Here is a 7,045-nt window from a genome sequence, read left to right on the forward strand (position 1 = left end):
TAAACCCTTTTCTCCCCCAAGACACAGTTTTCCCTGAGGCTCTCAAGTGGTGGTAATTCTCACTTCCTCGTACCCCTAGGCATGGAGTGAGTGAATTCCTTGAACACTGAATATTTTTCCCCTGCTCTCATTCCGCGGTACTCAGCAAACCTTCAGCCACAGCTAATTCCGGCTCTTCTGACTCCACACCTGTACCTGTGTGCCTTAAGGTGCCTGAAGGAAAACACATCACCACCTTAAGGTCAAGTGGGCCTTTAGAGCTGTTTCCGCCCGCCGCCCGCCCCCCCCCCCTGAATTTTACTGCCTTCCTCCATTCATTCCCCCACTCTCCTCAACAACTGTCTCCTCAAACTTCAAACACCTCCTCCCTGCATATTCACTCTGACGGATGACCCCGAGTGCTCTTTCATTGAAAAATAAAAGCCGTCCAGAGAGAGCATAGCATAATGTATAGAGTTGTCCAATCGCTGAATCACTATGTTGCACAGCCGAAGCTCATGTAACATTGTATGTCAACTATACTTCAATTTTTTTAAAAATTTAATTGGAAAAAAGAGCCTGTATGGGCTTGCACCTTTCTGCTTGTATTCTGCTGAGGAGCTGTCCACGCCCCCACGGAGGCTGGCCCCTTCACTGAAGCAGATCTCCGCCCCCCTCTCATGTTTAAGGACAATACCCACAACAGAATCTCGAATTTCCTGAAGTCCTCCTCGACCCCATCCTGCCAACTGCTCAGGCCCATCATCTCGATGTTACGCTAGGTGGTTTCTTTCACATGCTACAGACGCACACACCCAGCTGATCAGCAAATCCAATGTGCTTTGGATCCAAGGTGTATCCAGAGTCTCTCAACTTCTCACTGGGTTCACTTTGACCACCTGGCCCAGGGGACACCATTTCTCACCTAACCTATTGCAGTTGCCTCTTAACCAACTTCCCTACTTCAGCCTTTGCTTAGCACCCCACTCCCGTCCCCAAGAGTCTATTCCCAACACAGCAGCCTGCATGAGCCTGTTAACAGGGAACTCAGCCAGTGTCACTCCTCTGCTCAAATCCCTGGCTTCCTGTCTCACAGTGAACGCTCCCCACAGCCTCCCCCATGCCCCCGTTTGCCCCCCCTTGATTACCCTCTTCCTCACGTACTCTGCTCCAGCCAGGCCAGTATCCTGGTGAGTCTTTGTACTTTCCAGGCAATTTCTTTGGCAGGTGTTCTCCCCCTTTAAGGGCTCTTCCTCCAGGGCCCTGCATAGCTCATTCATGCCCTCTGCTCATTCAGGTCTTCAAAAGTCACCTGTGTGGTTCTCCCTGCTCACCCTATTTTAATCACCACCCTGCCCTACCCACCTCATCCTGAACTCGCTTCCTCCCTGCTTTAGTTTTCTGCAAAGTGCTTATCACCAACCAGCATGCTATTGTGAAAATTAGTAAGGGGGAACCTCCCTAAAATAAAGTCGGGAGGTTTCCACAGGGGGGAGCATTGACACCTTACCACTCAGTAGTCAATTGCAGGCCCAACAGGAAGAGACTGACTTGACCCTGCCCAAGACACTCCTCTACGTGGCCTGCTGAAGGAGGACCCGCTTTCCTTAACCCTGCCCCTCCCGCAACAGCTCAGCCAATGAGAAGCCACCGCGCTTGAACTCCCAGTTTACTCCAGGGGACTGTTAGTCCGTAATAGCCTTTCCAAATCATCCCTTTTCTTCTTAAGCATGCCTCTCCTTTGTCCCTCCTCCCCACTTGCCTAGGGTTTTGCTACAGCTAGTTTGTCCCAGATTGCAAATCCTCTTTTACTCCCAAATAAACTCTTTTGCAGGTAAAACAACAGGCAGGTCTTACTTTTAAGGTTAACAGTGTGATTTAATTGTTCACCTTCCACCTCCCCCCACCAGATTATGAACCCCAGGAGGACAGGGATTTTCATCTGTTTTGTTCACTGGTCCCTTGAGCAGTATCTAATACAGAGTTGGTGCTAAATAAATATTGAATAAAAGACCAACTTTTTGCCAAAACTAGGGATCAGTTCTCTGTATTTTACATGACTTTATATCGTAGCTTTACTAGTGATAATTCCCTCCATTTTTCTCTAGGTTTCCATGACCTCAAACTCCCGCGATTTTCCACTCACCTCTTTGGCCATGTCCGTGGTTCTTTTCTCGAATATTTCTCCTCTATCACACCACAGTGTTGGAGGGCCTCAGGGCTATCTGCCCTTAACCCTGTGCTCCATCTTTATTTTTTTCCCCCCCTGGGAAATCTCATTCAGTGCGGCAGCTTTGAATATTATCTATATGCTGATGACTCAGTGTTCTATCTCCAGCCCCGACCTCTCCTTTACACTCCAGACTTGTCTCTCCACCTCCTACTATTCATCCTTGGATGTCTAACAGGCATCTGAAAACCAGTATGGCCCAAAACAGTGCTATCGATTTTCCTTCCCTATGAGCCATCACCCTCCCCTCACCCCCAAACATTTTCTGGATGCTTATGGTAAAGATCTCTCTGAAACAGAGATTTACTACAACCAAGAAAAGTGCCTGACACATTATAAGCACTCACTAAGTATTTATTTTCTGGGTGCTAGGTTCTAGCTTTGGTTACTTCAGCTTAATTTCCTCATTAAAAAAAATTTTTTAGGGGTGCCTGGGTAGCTCAGTCCATTGAGCGTCCAACTTTGGCTCAGGTCATGATCTCACGATTTGAGAGACTGAGCCCGATGTCAGGCTGTATGCTGACAGTGTGGAGCCTGCTTGGAATTCTCTCATTCTCTCTCTCTCTCTCTCTCTCTCTTTCTCTCTCTCTCTCTCCCGCCCCCTGCCCCTCCCCCACCCAGTCTCCTTCTCTCTCTCTCTCTCTCTCTCTCTCAAAAATAAATTTAAAAAATGTTTAAAAATAAAATGAAGCTAATGAATGAGATAAAGCATTATCTCATAATAAACCTACCTTTAGTAGGTATTCTGTAATTCAATAAATATTAATTACCCTCCTTTCTAGAAGTCCCATTTAATTCTCATGAGAGTGTTTTGAGGGAGGTATTATTGTTCCATTCTTTTTTTTTTTTTTTTTTAGGATGAGGCAATTGAAACTCAGATAGGAATAATAAATATGTACAATTTACGAAAAAGTAGGTAAACATCTTACCGCAGTGCCTCAAACTGTCAATGCACCCAAGCACGCTCTAAAATTTCTCTCCTAAACACCTGTCACTTAGCTAGCCTCCAGGTAATTGTGATGCAGGTAAGTCCGCGAAGGCCTGTGACACTGTAGCACATCTCGGATTGTATGTTTCTTCCCACCAGAAGTGCAGAAAGGATTTGCAAAACCTGACTGAGCGGTGGAGAAACAGCTGGTGGGAGTTTGGGTCACCTAGTTGGTTTTTCTAAGATCCCTACGATGTGGATCGATGTGGATCGCTATGCTAGAAGCCCAGGTTCAAAGGTGAATACAGACACAGCCCTGAGAGTATTTGTGCAGGGAGGCAACAAGCATCCTTCTAACGTCCTTGTGACCTGTTCTCTCCATGATTCCTCCTTCTTCAAATAAGGAGGGGGAAAGGTCAGTTATGAATGAAGGATTCAACTGGCAAGAGATCCAGATCAAACACGTTCATTTCGTTAAGTGCGGGACATTCCATTCACTCTCCAACTGAATGAGGGATTAACGTATTTTAGTCAAGAGGATGTCATTCTTTCTCAACTGATTTCAGAGCTGTTTTGTCCCACCCAGCTCTCTTTTGTGAGAAGTACCTCAAAATGATATAGTTCCCCAGAAAAAGTCATAGGTGAAGTCCTAACCTAAAACAGAGTTTCATCTTGTATTTCAGTTTGTTCCGATACTGCCCCTGTGATGAAGAACATTTTTATCTCATCAGCAATTCTGGTCAAGGGGGTCAGATGTGGGACTCACTATTGGGAGCACGTCTCGAGACGCAATTGAAATTCTCCCTCCAAGATTCTTTAAATTTTTTTTTTTTTTCAACGTTTATTTATTTTTGGGACAGAGAGAGACAGAGCATGAACGGGGGAGGGACAGAGAGAGAGGGAGACACAGAATCGGAAACAGGCTCCAGGCTCTGAGCCATCAGCCCAGAGCCTGACGCGGGGCTCGAACTCACGGACCGTGAGATCGTGACCTGGCTGAAGTCGGACGCTTAACCGACTGCGCCACCCAGGCGCCCCTCCAAGATTCTTTAAAACAGGACTCCGAGAGAAAGAGAATTTGGTTTTTAAGTCATTGATCTGTCATCAATAATCATCGAATCAACACATTTCGGATGATAATCACAGAAAAAAAAATGTTCCTCTTGTGTGGTTATGCGTTATAAACAATGTTCATCTCTGGCTCTGTCACAGTCCTAACTGGGTAATTCTGTTGTTGGAAAGTACATTTTCTGAAAATTAAAATAAACGACTTAAAAATAGATGCAGTTTTCCTCCGTTTACTGCTGTTAAATTACAAAAATTCACCTAAGTAAATTTTAAAGATCCAACTGGCTTTATTAATTGATTTATGAATTGGGCAGCATTCCATCTAGCAAGCAGAGGGGAGCTGTAAGGAGTTGTTAAAAAAAAAAAAAAGCAGATTTATATAGGGAGAAGAAAAGGCAAGAAGCTATTGATGAAAGAAAATAAAGGATTGTTACAGGCCAGATCACCTTTCCTTCAGGGGAAGGGCAGGGGGTGTCTTATCAGGTCCAGGAATGGGGAGGCCCATGTGACAGATTGCCTCATCCGTGCTGATCAGAACATTCCTGGCTGAATAGTTCAGACTACATTTCTGGGACCATTGAAACTGAAGTTACGTTGGGTATTAAGCCCAGTTTGATGATTTGGCCTAAGTGACACCATTTGGGGCCTGTGGATTTCATTTTAATACTGTCTCCTTGTTTAAAATTCTACAAGTTTTTCATTATTGGACTTAAACAAATTTTTTAATGTTTATTTTTGAGAGAGAGAGAGGCAGAGTGCAAGCGAGGGAGGGGCAGAGAGAGGGAGACACAGAATCTGAAGCAGGTTGCAGGCTCTGAGTTGTCAGCACAGAGCCTGACGCGGGGCTCGAACTCGTGAATCGCGAGGTCATGACCTGAGCTGAAGTTGGACGCTTAACCGACTGAATCACTCGGGCGCCCCTCATTACTGGACTTTTAAAAGCCAGAGAATAAGCAAGGCAATTCTTATAAATATTGTATTAATCTCCTGTATGATTGTTCTTGAAACTTTCCCATTTACAAGTAAAGGTTGTAAGGATAAAATGAATTTATTCATGTAATTAGAAAGGCCAGGTACAATTGTAGTAATGATAGCAATTTGTATTTCTTAGGAGCCTAAGCAGTACATATGGTAAGGACCTTTAAATGCATTATATCCAATTTTTATAATAGCCCTTGAAAGTATTATTACCCCTCATTTTACAGATGAAGAAAATGAAATTTAGAAGTTAAATTACCCAAATAAAAAATTTACCAAGATCACTCAGTAAGCCCTCGGCGCTTTCCCCCATTAATTAACTTTATGTCATCAATGTAATACCAACTGTTCCTTGGGTATAAAGGGAGTTTGCCTCTTAAAGTATATGTGGCTTCTGAGATAGGCATTAGGGACTTAGGAGTCTAAGAATTTTCATATGTTTGCAAAGAAGCATCTTTAGCTTTACTGACTTAATACTTTCCAAAATTTCTTTGGGGATCATTTATTGATCATGCATTGAATTTCTTATTATTCAACTGTATGATTAATTTTTATCCTTTTGAATATAAATATCATATTCTATTCCTTCTATTAGTTTACTTATACTTTTACTAAATACCTTTTACTTTCCTACTTAATATTATTTTATCGCAATAAGGGCCACATTTTTGCAAGTAAAACCAAGGAATCATTTCTCAATATACAGTAGAGCTACATCTTAGGTTTGAAAGTTAGGGGTGCCTGGGTGGCTCAGTCGGTTAAGCATCTGACTTTGGATCAGGTCATGGTCTCACAGTTCATGGGTTTGAGCCCCACGTTGGGCTCTGTGCTGACAGTTCAGAGCCTGGAGCCTGCTTCAGATTCTGTGTGTATGTCTCTCTCTGCCCCTCCCTCACTCTCTCTCTCTCTCTCTCTCTTTCTCTCTCTCTCAAAAATAAACATTAAAAAACTTACAAGTTAATGAATAAAGTGAAAATCTCCAATAGTCAAAATTACCTTAAAATACCTTAAAAAATTCTTTAAGGGGCGCCTGGGTGGCTCAGTTGGTTAAACGTCCAACTTCGGCTCAGGTCACGATCTCGTGGCCCGTGAGTTCGAGCCCCGCGTCGGGCTCTGGGCTGATGGCTCCGAGCCTGGAGCCTGCTTCCGATTCTGTGTCTCCCTCTCTCTCTGCCCCTCCCTCGTTCATGCTCTGTCTCTCTCTGTCTCAAAAATAAATAAACGTTAAAAAAATTTTTTTTTTAAATTCTTTAAATCACCCATCAAGTATAGTACTATGTATGTGATTTGTGAATTTAGCCTAGTTTTTTTTCATTCTTTCAATAGTAAGTATTTATATATGGCCCTCATCACACTTATTTCCCATCTTAAGGATATTGACCGAGCCTATCACCAACCATTTATCTACTATTTGAACAATGTGTTTTAAAGTCACTCAAAAATTTTTTCCATTGGTTTCACAAATCTTCATTATTGGTGTTAGGTTTCATTGCATACATCACTTTTAATGTAAGAAAAAAGAGATACTGTCCTGGTATACAAGCCCTTTAAGTTAATTTGAACGTGATTCAATACCACTGTAATTGGAACTTGCTAGCTGGCTAAGATTTCTTCCCTTTCCTCAAGTATGGATGAACTATTCAATTAATAAGCTTTTCTTTCCCATGCTATAAATATAAAGCGATTGTGTGTGCATGTGTATGTGAATGTTGTGTATGTGCATGTGTAATCTTCTGCTCATTTTGGCTTCTATTATTTTATAAAAACTGGGTAAAAAGCAAAATATCCTATCCCAAGGAAATCCAATATATTAGTGCAATAAGTTCTCTCTCGAAGCAGGCAGTTCTGTTGGTGCTCAATGC

This window comes from Panthera onca, chromosome D1 (genome assembly GCF_046562875.1).
Source record: "Panthera onca isolate mPanOnc1 chromosome D1, mPanOnc1 haplotype 2, whole genome shotgun sequence".
Lineage (NCBI taxonomy): Eukaryota > Metazoa > Chordata > Mammalia > Carnivora > Felidae > Panthera > Panthera onca.